Below are 19,866 nucleotides of genomic sequence, written 5' to 3'. Positions count from 1 at the left end.
CATGACTTTCGCCTCGCAGTTCTCATTTCCCTCACTCCAGTCTCACGTGGATGCATCTGCTTGAAAAATGGCTCCAGGGGAGTCTGGGAAATGTAGTTTTTAGCTATCCAGCCTATGCAGTATAAGAAGACATAAAAAACTGGGATTGGGCACTGTGTTAAATGAGTCAATACACAGTATATGCCACAGTCCATCATTTTGTATACTAGTTATCTGTACAAATTTACCATAATTAAATTTCAACAAACAATAGTCACAGGGGCACCTGGGTGGCTCAGTGGGTTAAGCCTCTGCCTTCAGCTCAGGTCATGATCCCAGGGTCCTGGGATTGAGCCCGCATTGGGTTCTCTGCTCAGCAGAGAGCCTGCATCCTCATCTCTCTCTGCCTACTTGTGATCTCTGTCAAATAAATAAATAAATATATATATATCTTAAAAAAAAAAATAGTCAGAAAATGTTCCCACCTAATATAATTCTACTATCACAGAAAAAAATTCTCACTCTGTGGAAGAGACTACCCAATGATTCATAAAGAAGGACATCACTGTCTGACTCTGAGAAATAGTCATGTCTTATCAATTAAGTCATGATATTCTGTAATCAAGAAAGAAAATGCATAGCTAATACAGTGCTTGTTTCTAAAACTGGTCACAGACAATAGCTGGCATTTATAATTTCCTTCCTCCACTTCCTGTGTTAAGTTCCACAATATCTTTTGTCTTTTATGCCTTTTTAAAAATCTTAAATCCTATTTTATTACATATTAGGGTTACTACTTTCTGGAGTCTTTTGATTTACATATGACTGGCACAGCTTTTTCTATCCTATTTTTCTGTCCTATTTCTTTTAGTTTTAAGTGTACACTGTGATAAATTGTTGGATTTTTTAAAAACTAGTTTGAGAATCTTGGCCTTTTAGTTTTGAATTTAATTCAATTACATCATTGTATTTATCGTTAAATTAGGATTTATTTTTGTCATATTATTTTACATTTGCTTCATAGTTTATTCGTTTTATACTGTTGTCCTATTCTTCTCTTTAGTCTGTTGCCTAGACTAAGTTTTCTTTCTTTTTTTTTAAATTTTTTTTACTTATTTGAGAGAGAGAGAGAGCAAGAGAACAAGTTAGGGGAGGAGCCAGAGGGAGAAGCAGACTCCCTGCGGAGCAGGAAGCCCAGGGATCATGACCTGAGCCAAAGGCTAACGCTTAACTGACTGAGCCACCAAGGCACCCTAGATTGAGTTTTCTTTGATTGATTTAAACATTATATATTTGGGGGCATCAGGGTGGCTCAGTCGATTAAGCATCTGACTCTTGGTTTTGGCTCAGGTCATGATCTCAGGGTGGTGGGATTGAGCCTCATGTCAGACTCTGTGCTTAACAGTCTGCCTGAGATTCTTTCTCTCTCCCTCCCCCTCCCCATTGGCTCTCTAAATCAAATAAATAAATAAAATATTTTTAAAATAAAATAAAAACTACGTATTTGTCCTTTTTAAAAAGTTTTATTTATTTATTTGACACAGAGGGAGAGATCACAAGTAAGCAGAGAGGCAGGCAGAGAGAGGGGGAAGCAGGCTCCCTGCTGAGCAGAGCACCTAATGCGGGGCTTGATCCCAGGACCCTGAGATGATGACCTGAGCTGAAGGCAGAGGCTTAATTAACCCATTGAACCACCCAGGCACCCCTATATATTTGTTTTTTATTCACATTGTGGTTCTTTTTTTTTTTTTTTTTTAGGTTTTATTCATTCATTTGAGAGAGAGACAGAGAGAGCATAAGCAGGGGGAGAGGCAGGCAGAGGGAGAAGCAGGCTCCCCCCTGAGCTGGGAGCCCAACATGGGGCTCAATCCCAGGACCTGGAAATCATGACCTGAGCTGAAGGCAGACACTTAACCATCTGAGCCACCCAGGTACCCTACATTGTGGTTGTTCTTAATTCATTACTTATATTTCATGGGTTTTTACTCTTAAAAACAATTAAATGTACCAATATCTATTTTTTCCCCTTAATAAGAAAGTACTTAAGCACACACTCATGTCTCTTTTTCTCCTTCTTCCTCCAGTATTGATATTATTTGTTATAGATGTGTGTTTGCTTTTCATCTTATTTGATACAAGCCCTTTTCTTTAAAGACAAAGATAAAATTTACCGAAGTATTTGAACACTTTATTTTTTTAAGATTTTATTTATTTATTTGACAGAGACACAGCGAGAGAGGGAACACAAGCAGGAGGAGTGAGAGAGGGAGAAGCAGGCTTCCCGACAAGCAGGGAGCCCAGTGCAGGGCTCCATCCCAGGACCCTGGGATCATGCCCTGAGCCAAAGGCAGATGCTTAATGACTGAGCCACCCAGGGGCCCCTCCTTTTTTTTTTTTTTTTTTGCCCCAAGTAAGTTCTACACCCAGTGTGGAGCTTAAACTAAAGATCCTAGGATCCAGTCACAGGCTCTACCAAATGGGCCAGGCAGGGGTCCCAAAGCATTTGAACTGTTATTTCTCCAGTCTAGAGCTTCTCCTGGATTTGTGTATCGTCTTGATTACTTTCTTCAAGATTGTTCTCAGTGTTTGTGGGGCAAACGAGCTTCTAAGGCTTTGTGTACAGGAGAATACCTGTATTATCCTCTAGCATTTGAATGAGAATTTGATGGGATATAAAAAATTCTAGAATCAAAGTTCTCTTTCTTTGCTACTTTAAAACATATTGTTCTATCCTTACCTTGCTTCCAGTGTTGTTGTTAAGTAGCATGATTCCCATAGAATTTCCTTATAATTTCCTTACGATTTTCTCTGTCTTTGATATTATTACATTTTACATTGACAGTCTTACATTTTTAAAAAAGATTTTATTTATTTATTTGACACAGAGAGAGAGATCACAAGTAGGCAGAGAGGCAGGCAGAGGGGGAGGGAAGCAGGCTCCTTGCTGAGCAGAGAGCCCGACACGGGGCTCGATCCCAGGACCCCGAGATCATGACCTGAGTCAAAGGCAGAGATTTACCCCACTGAGCCACCTAGGCCCCCTGACAGTCTTACATTTTGCTATAATGTGTCTCAGTGTGGATTTTTTCTTAATGCTCCTATTTGGCATTCGATGGGTCCTTTAAATCTAAGACCTTTAATCCTTCTTAAATTCTGGGAAGGTTACCTTCACTATTCAAAATATAATTTATTCCTCTCTGTGCTTTTTTTTCACCTGCCTTCTGGAACCCCTAAATTCCCAGATTTTGGCATTTTTATTCCTGTCCTCTGTGTCTCTCAACTTCTTTTTGTATACTTTATCTTTTTGTCCTTTCTTGCTATGTTATGGGAAAGCTCCTCAATATGTTCTTGAAATTTAGTGATTTTTCTTTAACCATATCTATCCTTCTATTTATTCTATCTCTTGTGTTCTTTGCATTTTCAATCCTAGTAGTCCTTCTTGGTTCTTTTTTATGATTTCTCATTACCCAGATGTTATATAATCTGTTCTCTAAGTATTTTGATCACCCTTACTTTAAATTTCTGATTTTTCTATTTCACTAATTCTTAGGTTATATGTGTGATTTTGTGTGCATGTATGTCTATTTGGTTCCATTTGTTGTTTCTCCCGTGAACTCACGTCCCCTGAAAGTATTGGCTATAATGTCTGCTGACGAAGTTCTTCTCGACCTGTGGTGAAGAACCAGATTGTTTTTGTTCCCAATCTGTTACAGGCATATTTATTATATAAAACTTCTTGGGCTCCTGGGAGACTCAGTGGATTAAGCCTCTGCCTTCGGCTGAGGTCGTGATCCCAGGGTCCTGGGATCGAGCCCCGTGTCGGGCTCTCTGCTCAGCAGGGTGACTTCTTCCCTCCCCCTCTGCCTGCCTCTCTGTCTACTTATGATGTCTGTCAAATAAATAAATAAAATCTTAAAAAAAAAAAAAGAAACCTCTGTAATTTTTATTCACTTGCACTTTCTGCACTTATGACAGACCAGGGACATCAGTCCTTGAGCCACACTTTGACCACTATTGTCCTAATACATACTGGGAATGGGTACTGGTGCATGCTGGTGTGTTGTATTAGCCTTTCCCACTCTTACCTTCTTTCACTCTGAGAGGAATACATGTCATCTCCAGCTGCTGTGTGATTTCTTTTTTTTTCTTTTTTTATTTATTTTTAATTTTTAAAAGATTTTATTTATTTATCAGAGAGAGAGAGCATATGCTGGGGGAGCAGCAGGCAGAGAGGGAGGGAGAAACAGACACCCCGCTGAGCAAGGAGCCTGCTAAGGGATTCAGTCCCACGACCTGGAGATCACGACTGGAGCTGAAGGCAGCTTAACCCACTGAGCCACCCAGGCCCCCCTGCTGTGTGATTTCCAATGCTTCTCTGGAGACAGAGAAGCATTGGACAGTTTCCTGTCCCACTATCTTGTTTGGTTTTGTGACCGGCTTGGACCCACGGAATATGAGCAACAGCACGCCAATTCTGAGCAGGAGTTTGATTAGGCATCATGCGCTTTTATCCTGTGTTTGCAATGCTTGTTCTTCCTCTCTGCTGCATGAATAGTGTGACTCAGGGAGGGGCTGCTTCTATAGCCCAACGTAGGTCCCAGGGTGAGGTGCTTTGGACCACAGAATCTGACCTGCCTTCACCAACATGTAAGGATAGCAAGGAATAGATGTTGGTTGTTGTAAACCAATGGTTGGCAAATTGCAGTCCATGGGCCAAAACCCAATCCACTGGCTCTTTCTATAAGGCCCATAAGAATAAGAAATTGTTTTCAGGGGTACCTGGGACCTGCCTTCAGCTCAGGTCGTGATCCCAGAGTCCTGGGATCAGTTCTGGGATCAAGCCCCATGGTCGGGCTCTCTGCTCAGCAGGGAGCCTGCTTCCCCTCTCTCTCTGCCTGCCTCTTTGCCTACTGGTGATCTCTGTCTGTCAAATAAATAAATATAAAAAGAAAGAAAGAATTTTTTTTCACCTTTGAAAGGTTGAAGAGTAATCAAAACACACATAGAGGGTCAAATAACTGACACCAAAGGAGCCAAGTGTGTATAATAAGAGGATGGTCTCTTCAATAAATCATGTTGGAGAAACTAGACAGCCCCATGCAAAAGAATGAAAATGGACCATTATCTTATACCATACACAAAAATTAACTCAAAGTGGATTAAAACTTAAATATAAGACCTGAAACCATAAAACTTCAAGATGAAAATATAGGTTGTAATCTCCTTGACATGGGACTTGGCAATGACTTTTTTGGATTTGACACCATAAGCAAAGGTAACAAAAGCAAAAGTAGGGCACCTGGATGGCTCAGTGGGTTAAGCCTCTGCCTTCAGCTCAGGTCATGATCCCAGGGTCCTGGGATCGAGTCCTGTATCGGGCTCTCTGCTCAGCAGGGAGCCTGCTTCCCTCTCTCTCTGTCTGCCTCTCTGCCTACTTGTGATCTCTCTCTCTGTCAAATAAATAAAATCTTTAAAAAAATAATAATAATAATTTTTAAAAAGCAAAAGTAAACAAGTGGGACGACATCAAACTAAAAAGCTTCTGCATAGCATAGAACATCTTCACAAAATAAAGGCAATCTTGGGACACCTGGGTGGCTCAGATGGTTAAGGGTCTGCCTTCTGCTCAGGTCATGATCCCAGGGCCCTGGGATTCAGCCCAGCATTGAGCTCCCTGCACAGCAGGGAGGCAGCTTCTCCCTCTCCCACTGCCTGCTACTCCCCCTGCTTGTCCTCCCTCTCTCTCTGTCAAATAAATAAATTAAATCTTTAGAAACAAAGAAACAAATAAACAAAGACAACCTACAGAATGGGAGAAAATATTTGCAAAGCATGTATCTGATAAGGGATTAGTATTCAAAATAAATAAAGAATTCATACAACCCAAGAGCAAAACAAAACAAAACAATGTGATTAAAAAATGGGAAGAGGACCTGAATATACATTTTTCCAGAAAAAACATATAGGTGGCCAAGTCCATGAAAAAGTGTTCAACATCACTCATCATCAGGAGAATGCAAATCAAAATCATGGGGAGATATCGCCTCCCATTTGTTGGAATGGTGGTTATCAGACAAGAAAACAGGTGTTGGTGAGGATGTGGAGGACAGGGAAAGTTTGTGCACAGTTGGTGGGGATGTAAACTGGTACAGCCATTATGGAAAACAGTAGAGTTTTTCTTAAAAAATTAAAAATAGACCTACCATATGATCCAGCAATTCTACTTTAGGGTGTTTTTCCAAAGAAAACGAAAACAGTAACTTGAAGGGACAAATGCATCCCCATGGTCACTACAGCATTATCTACAATAGCCAAGGCATGGGAGCAACCTAAGTGTTCATTTATGGATGAGCAGATAAAGAAAATGTGGGATATATATATATATATATATATACACATATATATATACATATACATGTGTATATACATGTGTATATGTATATATATGTGTGTGTATATATGCATATAGGTATACATACATGAATATATATGTACACACCTGGAGTATGAGTCAGCCATAAAAAGAAGGAGGTTTTGCATTTGTAACAATATGGATGGACTCTGAGCACATAATGTCAAATGAAATAAGTCAGAGAAAGACAAATACTATATGACCTCACCTATATGTGGATTCTAAACAAAACAAAATAAATTCATGGATACAAAGAACATACTGATAGTTGCCAGAGGTTGGGGGGCGGGGGCAAATGGGTGAAGGGGGTCAAAGGTTACAAACTTCCAGTTACAAAATAAATAAGTCATGAGGATGTAGTGTATGTGTGGCGACTATAATTCATATTATACCGTGTATCTGAAAGTTGCTGAGAGAGTAGATCTTGAAAGTTCCCAGCACAAGGAAAAAAAATTGTAACTGTGAGATAACACACTTACTGTTAGACTTACTGTGTTGATCATTTTGTAAGATATACAAATAACAGATCATTATATTGTACACCTGAAACTAATATAATACAATGGCCTATGTCGAGTATCTCTCAATAAACACATAATCAAAAGAAGAACAAGGGGGCACCTGGGTGGCTCAGTGGGTTAAGCCTCTGCCTTCGGCTCAGGTCATGATCTCAGGGTCCTGGAATCGAGCCCTGCATCCGGCTCTCTGCTTAGCAGGAAACCTGCCTCCCCATCTCTCCCTACCTATTGCTCTGCCTGCTTGTGATCTCTCTCTCTCTCTCTGTCAAATAAATAAAATAAATCTTAAAAATATATTTTAAAAAAGAAGAACAAGATTTGTGTCATAAAAAGTATATGAAGTTCAAGTTTTAGTATTCATAAAGTTTTGTCAGAATGTGGCCACACTCATTTGTGTACGTATTGTCTACGGCTGCTTTCTTGCTCTAAGGACAGAGCTGAGTGTCCATAACAGAGACCGTATGTTCCACAAAGCCCCAAATATTTACTACCTGGCCCTTTGCAGAAAAAGTTCACCAGCCTCTGCTGTAAGCCCCACAGGTTTTGAGGTTGGTTGTTACCTCAGCAAAAATGACTCATGGAGTCAAAATGAGTTGAAGGAGAGAGAGAGGAGGAGCCCCAGGGAAGGGAGTGCCTGGCACCACAAAACTCGTCTGACTCATTGCCCTTCGCTGTCACTGTGCATCAGCAGCCCTTCTGAGCATTTACCTTTCCACTCTCAGGGAAGAATCAGCACGGGGATGAGGTTGTCTCCCAGCCTGTAATTCCTTAACCTGGGGTATTTGCAGGAGAGGCTGGCCGAGAGAATGCCTATGTGCTGTCGTCAGCTCACCCCCCACCTATAATCCCCCAGCAGGACTTGGCATTGTCCCCACATTAGTCTGCCAATCTGGCTTTTTGCTCTCTGTCCTACAGCCTGAACCTGTTGAAAAGATGTTTATTTCTCCGGGCCCTCCTTAAAGTTGTCCATCCTTTGGATTGCTTGGTAAATGGATCAGAACAGTTGCAGAAGGCAGAGGGGAACGTACGCATTGTCTTAAATGAAAGAGAAAAGGCTGGGGTTAGAGCCGGGAATTTTGTGTCACACGCAGCCTGCGGATCTGTGCTGTGACGGTAATGAGCGACCGAAGTTCCATTTCTGGCTGCAGCAGCTAGAAATCACAGATGCTTCATTACAGCCTCGAATCAGGGGAGGGGCATTTCGGCAAAAACCTGGCACAGGTATGGAACGGTTATGAATATGAGTATCATCTGCGGTGGGTGTCTTGGTCCAGAACTAGGGTGAAACTCTTTTGCCTGGAGCTGTAAAGGCAAACTACTTAAAAAGACTCACAATATTGTTCACATTCCTACCAGTCTCCTGCCTCCTGTTCTCCAGCCTCAGGGAGCTTCCACACTTACACTCCCCAATATGTGATGTGCTTCCTCTTGCCTCCGGACGCTCCCCTCCTTCTGGATTATACTACTCTCCACCTTCATTTGCCTGGAAAACTGTGTTCCCTCAAGGTTCAGTTTGGACATCACTCATTCCGTGAAGCCTTATGACATCCCCGGAGGCGGGGGGTGGGCAGGTGTTCCTTCCTCTCTGCTTCTGCGTGGCTCTAAACAAACATGTCCATCATAGTCCTTTTTTTTTTTTTTTAAGATTTTATTTATTTGTTTGGCAGAGTGAGACAGCACAAGTAGAGGGAGCAGGAGACGATGTGAGGCTCAATCCCAGAACCCTGGGATCATGACCTGAGCCGAAGGCAGACACTTAACTGACTGAGCCACCCAGGTGTCCCTCCATCATAGTTCTTATGAAATGTTTTCATAACTTTGTCCATTTCTTTCAACTACTGAGAGAAGTTACTTTATCTTATTTTACTATGATTACCTTCATGTATGTGCCCTATGTCATGTACACTGCTGATATTGATCAGTGTCGGATCAAGAGACAGAAACCACACCATGAATTTAAACATGGAAACTTCAGTATAAAGAATTATTAACTAGTGAAAGAGATATATATCTATATATAAGATCTATATAAGATTATATAGGTATAAATATCTTACATAAAGAGATTTATTATAAGGAATTGGCTTACGTGATTATGAAGATTAGCAAGTCCAAACCTGCACTTTGGGTCAGAAGGTTTGAGACCTGGGGCATCCGGATGGCTCAGTTGGTTAAGAATTTGCCTTTGCAGGGCGCCTGGGTGGCTCAGTGGGTTAAAGCCTCTACCTACGGCTCAGGTCATGATCTCAGGGTCCTGGGATCGAGCCCCGCATCGCATCGGGCTCTCTGCTCAGCCGGGAGCCTGCTTCCCTTCCTCTCTCTCTGCCTGCCTCTCTGCCTACCTGTGATCTCTGTCAAATAAATAAATAAAATCTTAAAAAAAAAAAAAGAAGAAGAAGAATCTGCCTTTACCTCAGGTCATGGTCCTGGGTTCCTGGGATCAAGCCCTGCGTGAGCTTCCTGCTCTGCGGGGAACCTGCTTCTCCCCTTCTGCCCCTCCCCTGGCTCACATTTTTGTGCTCTCTCTCTCTCTCAAATAAATAAATAAAATTTTTTTAAAAAAGAAAGGAAGGAAGGAAGGAAGGAAGGAAGAAAGAAAGAAAGAAAGAAAGAAAAGGGAAGAGAAGAGAAGAAGGAGGAAGTTCGAGACTCATAAAAGCCAATGTTCCATTACCAGCGCAAAGGCAGTCTGGGGCTGAAGTTCCTATTACTCAGAAAGACCAGTCTTTTTGTTGTTCGATTGATTGGATAAGCCCCATTTCCATTACATGGGGAGTAATCTGCTTTACCCAAAGTTCGCCAATTTAAATGTTACTCTTCTCCAAAAATATCCTCTATGTTGATTAGAAACATAAAATTAACTATCACGGGGGATTATCTACTAAAAGGGTAAAAGAGAACTTCAAAGAAAATAGGAATAACAAATGGCAAAAACAACAAACAAAGGAGCACCTATCACATCTAGGGTTGAACAACAATCCTGCAGCAAGGAACATATTTTCAATGCTGCCCCATCTCTCCCCATCCCTGCCAAGACTGAGGTTTAGCGGACTTTGGCAAGGATGCGTCTGCAGCCCACTGGATGATCGGTTCACGGCGGTGCCACAGGTCTGGACTGGAGGGTCAGAGACCACACCCCAGGAGACCAGTACAACTTGCTGGAAAGGGAGCACCACTCCCGTGGGGCAGGATCAAGAACAAAAGTAAACTGGAACCAGAGCCCGGACATCAGCTACCACAATGTCCCTCCAGTACCGTCTGTTGACAAGGACTGACACTGCTCCAGCCGCCAAAGAAGACTTGTATACAGGGTCCTGCTCATTTCACAAAAAAGGGCAAAGAAAGGAAGATCCAGAGCTAAGTGACAATAATGTGATGAATTGCTACATTTGAGGAATAAGTGAATGTGGGGGTTTTTTTTGTTTCTTTTCTTTTGTTTTTTTGTTTTTTTAAGGATTTTATTTACTTATGGGTGCCTGGGTGGCTCTGTCAGTTAAGTGTCTGCTTTGGCTCAGGTCGTGATCCAGGGGTCTTGGGATGGAATTCCACATCAGGCCCCCTGCTGGGCAGGGGTCCTGCTTCTCCCTCTCCCTATGCCCGTCCTCCAGCTTGTACTCTCTGTCTGTGTCACTCACTCTCTGTTGCTCAAATAAAAAAATCTTAAAAAAAAAAAAAAAGAGAGAGAGAGACAGAAACATTTTATTTACTTATTTATCTGAGAGAGGGAGAGGGGGAGAATCTCAAGCAGACTCCCCATTGAGCATGGAGCCCAACCCAGGGCTCAGTCTTACAACCCTGAGACCATGACCCAAGCCACAATCAAGAGTCAGACACTTAACTGATTGAGCCTCCCAGATGGCCCTCAGGAATACACGAATGTTTTAATCACCAAAAACGGTAACTAAGTAGGAGGATCATGTGTTATCTGAGAAATTTAAATGAGAAAAACTTCAAAATTTAATGAAGAGGAAATGGCTGTAAGGCTCCTGGTGACCAGGGAGAGCAGACCCGCAGAGAGCTAAGAGCACAACAAGATGGGTCAGATTCCTGGGACACTTTACCAGCTCTTTAACAAATGTAACTATGTGACCCTCATCCCAGCAACAGAAACCTGCACTTTGTATACCTGTTATTCCAGTGACCATCGATTCGCTCCATGCTACAATTCAAAACACATCATTGCAGTGAACTGTTTTCCAATCTTTGAATTAATTTTTTTAAAGATTTTATTTATTTATTTGACAGAGAGAGAGAGATCACAAGTAGGCAGAGAGGCAGGCAGAGAGAGAGAGAGGGGGAAGCACGCTCCCCGCCCAGCAGAGAGCCTGATGTGGGGCTCGATCCCAGGACCCTGAGTTCATGACCTCAACCGAAGGCAGAGGCTTAATCCTCTGAGCCACCCAGGGGCCCCTCAATCTTTGAATTAATTTTAAGAGACTATGTACAAAGGAAATAAAAATTAAATCTCACTTTGTTTCATTTAATGTATTGCTTTACCTAAAATAATATCTTACTTAGGGGTGCCTGGGTGGCTCAGTCAGTTAGGTATCTTATTCTCGTCATCAGCTCAGGTCTTGATCTCAGGGTCATGAGTTCCACACTGGACGTGGAACCTACTTAAAAAAAAAATCTTGGGGTGCCTGGGTAGCTCAGTTGTTAAGTAACTGCCTTCAGCTCAGGTCATGATCCCAGGGTCCTGGGATCAAGCCCCTCATCAGGCTCCCTGCTCAGTGGGAAGCCTGCTTCTCCCTCTCCCACTCCCCCTGCTTGTGTTCCCTCTCTCACTGTGTGTCTCTCTCTCAAATAATAAATAAGATCTTTTTAAAAAAAATCTTACTTAAGCTTATTGGTTTGTGTAATATTAGGCTAGAGTTTCTATAATTCATTCCATTTATCTTCTTACTATATTGGCTACAACATGTTTCATAGAGATGATCACATTTTGATTTTATTGTTTGTTTGTTTGTTTTTTGAAAGAGAGAGCACTCAAGTGAGGGGGTGTGTGGGGGAAGAGGGAGAGAGAGAATCCCAAGCAGGCTCCATGCTCAGTGCAGAGCCCACCTTGGGGCTCAATCTCACAACCCCGAGATCATGACCTGAACCAAAATCAAGAGTCAGACGCCTAATCACCTGAGCCCCCTGTACCCTGATTTTATTGGTCTTGTTTAATTACACAAGCAATACATAAATACAGTCTTATAAAAGATTGAAGCAGTGCAGAAGTACACTCGGTTAAATGTCAAAGTCCTCACTTACCAAGATCACTTGTGCTAGACCCGGATTATGCATTTCCCCAGATTTGCTCAGTGGTCTTTTCTCTTACTGTTATTGAACGCTCCCCCAAAAGGATTGCCTGGTAGTAAGTACCTTCCTCTAGGCTGCAGGGGGGAGGCCTGTCATGCTCCTAAGGCAGAGGCAATATTGTCTTCGTTCTCCACTGGTTTTTCCAGTAAGGCCTCCTGTAGGGGTCTACTCCCGGCCCCCAACATTGCTCACAAGCACAACTCATTCTCTCCTTGAGCCTCAGAACTACCTTTGGGGCTTTACGGTTGCTGCTGAGACAAGATATTCCACAAGACTCACTCAACACTCATGCTTGCAGACTGGGCTGGCCAGGCTGGTCCCAGAAACTTGGGGGAGTTGATGCCTTTTGAGGTACACTCTGTCTAGTAAGATAGAGCAACCAGCAGATAAATCCTTCTCCCCTCCTCCTCACCATGGACAGCTGGGGGATGCAGTAGGTTCATACAGGATTTCTGATGACCTCCCTTGAGACCAAACAATCATTGGTGCTTGCTAGAAACCTGGACCAGTTCAGTAATGCATCCACATTTTTACGGTCTCCCTTCCCTGCTCTATACTCCTTTGCTCCTCATTCTTGTTTCCCTAGAACTGCACTATCCCCAAAAGTGTTAGCACATAAGCTAGGTTTTGCTTTCTGGGGAACCAAGTTAAGACACCAAACCTCTCAGGGCACATGGGTGGCTCAGTCGGTTAAGCATCTGCTTTCGGCTCAGGTCATGATCCTGGGGTCCTGGGATCGAGCCCCACATCGGGCTCTCTGCTCAGTGGGGAGCCTCCTTCCCCCTCTCCCTCGGACTGCCTCTCTGCCTACTTGCTCTTTTTCTCCCTCTGTCAAATAAATAAATAAAATCTTAAAAAAAAAAAGACACCAAACCTCTCATCATACTTTCTACCCCAAAGGTTACCACTGTGAACAGTTTAGTATGTATCCTCTAATAATCTATTTGCAGAAGTAAGGTTTTTGTTTTGCTTAGTTGTTTCATGTCCATGATATCATACTATACTTTTCCCCTGAGGCTTGTTTTTAACAGTATGTTTTGGATATCTCTTTCTGTTAGTTCACACAAAATCAACCTCATTCTTTTTTTATTATTTTATTATAAAAATTATCCTTTTTTGTTAACAAGATGATTCCTTTTTTTTTAAGGTTTTATTTATTGGTCAGAGAAAAAGAGAGAGAGCACAAGCAGGGGGAGAAGCAGGCAGAGGGAGAGGGAGAAACAGGCTTCCCGCTGAGTGGAGAGTATGATGTGGAGCTTGATCCCAGGACCCTGGGATCATGACCTGAGCCAAAGGCAGACACTTAGCCCACTGAGCTACCACTCAGGTGTCCTTATTATAAAAATTTCAACCCTAAAACAAAGTTGAAGGAACTTTACAGTGAATGCCCACGTATTCACCACATAGACCCTACCATTAACATTTTACTAGATTTGCTTTGTCTCCTATTTGTACATCTATCCATCCCTCTCTTCCTTCACCCATTCATTTTCCTTTTGGATGGGTTCCCCCCCCCAAGATTTTATTTATTTATTTGTTTATTTGTTTGTTTGAGAGAGAGCAAGAGCAAATGCCAATGGTGGGGGCCGGCAGACGGAGGAAAAAGCAGAGGGAGAGGGAGGGGGAAAGAATTTCAAGCAGACTCCATGCCGAGTGTGAAGACCAACACAGGGCTGGATACCATGAGCCTGAGATCACAACCCAAGCTGAGATCAAGAGTCAGATGCTCAACTGACTCAGCCACCCATGTGCCCCTTCATAGGTTCTAAAGTAAATTGCAGGCATCAATAGACCTCCTCCTAAAAAAATCATCATACATACAATTAATGAGTTTAATGTTTGTATGCATTTTCATTCGAGGTAAAATTTACATACAGTGAAATGTACTAATCTTAAGTCTACTTATGCTGAGATTTTAAGATTTCATACATTTGTGTAATCAAAACTTCTATAAAGACATAGAACATTATCATCATCCCAGCAGGATCCCCCTGCCCCTTTCCGGGTCGATTGCTACCCCTAATCTTCCAGAGGCAACTGTTCTTCCATTTTAATTCCACCAAAGTTTAGTTTTACCTGTTCTACAATTTCATAAGTGGAATTATAAAGTGTGTGCTCTTTTGGGTAAGGGTTATTTCACTTCGCATAATATTTTTTAAGATTTGTCCATATTGTTGCATGTAGTAGGAACGGATTCCCTAACATCATCGATTAGTATTCCACTGTATGAATATACTAGAGTTTTTATATCTATTATCCTATTGATAGACCTTTGATCTGTCTCCAGGTTATGGCTATTATGAATAGAGCTGCTATGCACATTTTTGTACAAGTCTTTCTATGCTCATAACTTTTTGTTGTTGTTGTTGTTTGAAATTCAAATAACTTTTACTTAAAAAATATTCTGGGGTGCCTGGGTGGCTCAGTTGGTTGAGCATCTAACTCTTGATTTCAGCTCATGATCTCAGGGTCGTAAGATTGAGCCCCATGATGGGCTCTGTGCTCAGTGGGGAGTCTGCTTGAGATTCTCTCCCTCTCCCTATGCCCCCCAACTTTCTCTCTCAAATAAATGAATAAATCTTAAAAAAAAATAAATCGGAAAAGTCTTTTTTTTTTAAGATTTTATTTATTTATTTGACAGAGAGAGGTCACAGGTAGACAGAGAGGCAGGCAGAGAGAGAGAGGGAAGCAGGCTCCCTGCTGAGCAGAGAGCCCGATGCGGGACTCGATCCCAGGACCCCGAGATCATGACCTGAGCCGAAGGCAGCAGCTTAACCCACTGAGCCACCCAGGCACCCCTAAATCAGAAAAGTCTTAAGACGGTATTTAGAGGAGCACCTGGGTAGCTCAGTTGGTCAAGCATCTGCCTTTAGTTCAAGTCTTGATCCTGGGTTCCTAGGATCGAGCCCCATCTAGGGCTCCCTGATCAACAGGGATCCTGCTTCTCCCTCTCCTTCTGCCCTATCCCCTCCTCCAACTGGTTTTCGCTCTCTCCCTCATTCTCTCTCTCTCTCTCTCTCAAATGAATAAATAAAATCTTTTTTAAAAACCAGCATTTAGAGTTTTGCTTTGAAAATAATAAGTATTTCTAGGTAAGGCAGATATATTTCTAGGTTAACAAGATCAGATTTGACTTTGGACTTTATTCTTTTTTTTTTAAGATTTTATTTATTTATTTATTTATTTATTTATTTATTCGACAGACAGAGATCACAAGTAGGCAGAGAGGCAGGCAGAGAGAAAAAAGGAAGCAGTTTCCCTGCTGAGCAGAGAGCCCAATGCGGGGCTGGATCCCAGGACCCTGAGATCATGACCTGAGGCGAATGCATAGGCTTAACCCACTGAGCCACCCAGGCGCCCCTGGACTTTATTCTTTAAGCAAACTGTGGAGAATAGAGGAAAAATAAGTTATTTACAGAAAATATCTACATATGTACTCAGAGGTACAAATGAAATGACAGAAGAGACTTAAGTACATGTTGGTATCTTGGAAGCCAGTCTCAAATACCTTAATTTTATCTTCTTGGATTTTAAGAATGCCTACGTTCCCAATTCATCCTCGATCTTGGAAGCCAAATAGTACTTTAAATGTCCAATATCAGCAAGTTTATACCCTACACAAGGGATCCATCTGCGCACATACTGAGTGTTCCTATAGGAGAGAGTGGAGTGGCTTTCCTAAAAAAGTTCGGTTATCAAGGCGAAAGTTAGCCCTAATGGCTTGCTCATCTCTATGGTAACAGCTTCCTCTTCTTTACCGACATTACTTATGACAATGTGATATTTCCATTTCCTAATACTCCACTTGCAGAAAATTTCCTTCCCTCTCTTGCACAGGAAATCACAACAGCATCTCCAATATGACCGAGATCTGGACAAATAAGTGCAAATTCACCTGACGGCCTCTTTACTGCACAGCTAGCTATGGCCTGTTCTTGAATTCCAAGGTGTTCCACATCTAAAGCCATCAACTTCATTTCAGGGGTGCCTGGGTGGCTCAGTGGGCTAAGCATCCGTTTTCAGCTAGGGGTGACCCAGGGGTCATAGGATCAGAGCTCATAGGATCCATCCCTGCCTTGGGGTTCCTGTTCAGCGCGGAGCCTGCTTCTTGCTCAGTCCCTCTCCCAGCCTCCCGCCCCTCATGCTTTCTCTCTCTCTCAAAGAAAAAATAAATAAATAAAAAGCCATCAACTTCATTTCAAAATCCAAAACCTTTTCTTGATTTGCAGCTTGAGCTACCAGTGCCAGGGTGTTTGCATTATCCGCAGCCCTTAGTGTAACAAGGCCTTCACTGTTCATGTTCGTGTTTTGAATGATACAGTGAGATTCACACCACTGCTGGGCTGCGGTGGTCTCATGGGAGCCGAGGCTGTGGGAGTTCCTGGTGACCAGCACCAGCGAGCCAATCGTGCAAATGGTTTACACCACGGCAGCTTCAGATCCAGGGTCTCATTGATGAGATCCATCAGCGCCTCCAGCACCTTCTTTGGGATGGAGCCCTACACCTGGAGCCTCCGGAGATGAGGAGGAAGTCGGAGCTGGCTTGGGTGTCACTGGCTAGGAGTGAACAGGCAGAAACAGGAGCGAACGCCTGAGACCCAGGAAGATCATGCACATAACTTCTTACTGCTTTTGAGTAAATACGTTAAAACTGCTGGCTTCTAGGGTAGGCGCATGTTTAGTTTTGTAAGAAAATACCACACTGTTTTCCAAAGTGGCTGTACCACGTTACACTTCCAAAAACAATGTATGGGAGTGCTAATTACTACCCATCCTTGCCGACATTTAGTGTTGTTAATTTCATTCACGTCAGACATCTGCCTGGTGTGTAGCAGCATGCTACTCCGGGGTATATGTGTCCCGTAACTTTATCGACCCTCCCCTTAACAATGATCACTACAGTTTCTGATTTTTTCCTAGCACAAACAATGATGCATGGACATGTATCCACTCAGATGTCCAATGTGTAACCTTCAGCTTGGCTGTGCTGAACTACACATCCTTTAGAGTGGGCCATAGTGGGTATTTGGAGGGTAGAAAGAAAGCAGACATATTCTAGTTCATGCACATCACTGGTGATCTGCTGACTTACCTCCTTGGAGGTGACCCCACAGCTGGACCTCTTCCCCCAGATCCTTCATCAGCTTCTCCGGCTCCTGGGCCAAGCAGCTGTGTTTCGTTCTGTGACAAAGGGCTCTGACTTTTGCAGGACACCGACATGGGCAAGATCGGAAGCAGGGAAAACCATCATGGGTTCCAGTCCATCCCTGTGGGGTGCCAGCTCCTGTTGCTGGGTTCGACCTGCTTCTGATCTCCCCGTTTACATCCATCTTCCTTTCCCCACTGCTTTCCCACATTTCCCACATTCCTAGAATAGGAGGCGCTAGGTCAAAGGGGATGCATGTGGAAAATGCTGATATACTGGGGCGCCTGGGTGGCAGTGGGTTAAGCATCTGCCTTCAGCTCAGCTCATGGTCGCTGGGTACTGGGATGGAGCCCCATGTCAGGCTCACTGCTCCCTGGGGAGTCTGCTTCTTTCTCTCTCTCTGCCCCTCCTCTATCTCATGCTCTCTCGCACTTTCTCTTTGTCTCTCTAATAAATAAAATCTTTTAAAAAAATAGTGCATGAGGGTTCTTATTTTCCTGCGTCAATCGGAACTGGATATTATGAATCATTTTAATTGTTGCCACTGTGGTTAAACAAAATAATAACCATGTATCGTGTTGATTTGTATCCCTGCTCACCAGTGAAGCTGAACATCTTTCCGTATGATACTGGGGGTTATATTTATTTCTTCTTCTGTAAACTCCATAGCCTTTGTCCTTTTATTTATTTATTTTATTTCATTTATTTTTTTTTCAGTGTTCTAAAAGTCATTGTTTATGTACCACACACAGTGTCCATTTATTTTTTATTGAGATATTTGGGCTTCCTTTAAGGAGTTCTTTATGTATTTTTGATATTATACATTTGCCAAATATATGACTCCAATCTTAACTTTTAAATTTGTTTTAATATCTTTACAGAAGATTTAATTTGAGGGTGCCTAGGTGGCTCAGTGGGTTAAGCCTCTGCCTTCAGCTCAGGTCATGATCTCAGGATCCTGGGATTGAGACCCACATCGGGCTCTCTGCTCAGCAGGGAACCTGCTTCCCCGCTTTCTCTGCCTGCCTCTCTGCCTACTTGTGATCTCTCTCTCTCTGTCAATAAAAATAAAATAAAATAAAAAGATTTTTATTTATTTATATGACATGGAGAGAGAGAGATCACAAGTAGGCAGAGAGGCAGGCAGAGAGAGAGAGGGGGAAGCAGGCTCCCTGCTAAGCAGAGAGCCTGATGCGGGGCTTGATCCCAGGACCCGAGATCATGATCTAAGCTGAAGGCAGAGGCTTAACCCACTGAGCCACTCAGGCACCCCTAAATAAAAATTAAAAAAAAAAAAAAAGAGAGAGAAGATTTAATTTGATGTAGTGAAATCCACCCAAACTTTTCTTTTATACTCTTTGGGTGTTATGTTCTTCCTTAGAAAAGATTTTCTCACATCAAGATTATAACATAGTGGAGTGCCTGGGTAGCTCAGTGGGTTAAGCCTCTGCCTTCAACTCAGGTCATGATACCAGGGTCCTGGGATGGACTCCCCACTGCACACCCTTCCCCCCCCGCCCCCCCCCCCATTGCTCAGCAGGGTGCCTGCTTCCTCTTCCCCCTCTGCCTGCTTCTCTGCCTACTTGTGATCTCTCTCTTGTCAAATAAATAAATAAAATCTTAAAAAAAGATTATAACATACTATCCTTTATTTTCCTTCAATCCTTTCATAACTCTGTCTCTTTATGTTTAGAATTCCAATCCACCTAAATTTTATTTTAATGTGTAGGATCTAATTTTTTCCCAATAAGTTATCCAACTGTCCCAAAGATGTTTGTAAAATCAGTCATCTTTACATTTCAGGCTTAAAAAGCCACTTTTCTCAGATATTAAATTTATATATATTAAAGAGTCTTTTTCTGGTTGTGATAGTCTGTTTCATTCATCTGTTATCCATCATGTGCTCATACCATACTGCTTTTAATGACTGTAACTTTGTATTATATTTTACAGCATTGATTTAATTTAATTTCTTTAAGTATTTTTTTAAGTAATCTTTATACCCAACATGGGGCTCAAACTCACGACCCCAAATCAAGAGCAGCATGTGCTGCCAACTGAGCTAGCCAGGCACCCCAACAGCATTAATAAGAATAACCTTTTTATTAAGGCTTAAGAAGGTACCTTTCCTTGTCTGGCCATTCTGGCATTCATTTTTCACTAGAAGTAAAATATGTAACTTCAGCAAAGTGACCTTGCACAAAATCACTCAAAAAATGTTTACTATTGTCCCTACCCTCTATGCGGTCAGTCATCTTTGGCTTCTTGAAGAATTTTGTGTTTTCCTACTAGTCTACAGTAAATGGTTTTTTTTTTTATTTTTTAAGATTTTATTTATTTATTTGACAGAAAGAGAAAACACACACAGAGGGAGCTGCAGGCAGAGGCAGAGGGAGAAGCAGGCTCCCCACTGAGCAGGGAGCCTGATGCGGGGCTTGATCCCAAGACCCTGAGATCATGACCTGAGCCAGAGGCAAATGCATGACCAACTGAGCCACCCGGGTGTC

The 19,866-nt window shown here is 42.4% G+C and overlaps 1 pseudogene; it reads right to left on the bottom strand.

The window, feature by feature from the left end:
- Positions 1–15,753: 15,753 nt before the first annotated feature.
- LOC101673893 lies at positions 15,754–16,512 on the bottom strand (annotated as a pseudogene).
- Positions 16,513–19,866: the final 3,354 nt, after the last annotated feature.

The sequence above is a fragment of the Mustela putorius genome, unplaced genomic scaffold (genome assembly GCF_011764305.1).
Source record: "Mustela putorius furo isolate JIRA1106 unplaced genomic scaffold, ASM1176430v1.1 tig00003853_pilon_pilon_pilon, whole genome shotgun sequence".
NCBI lineage: Eukaryota > Metazoa > Chordata > Mammalia > Carnivora > Mustelidae > Mustela > Mustela putorius.
This window is presented reverse-complemented; position numbering and strand designations above follow the sequence as displayed.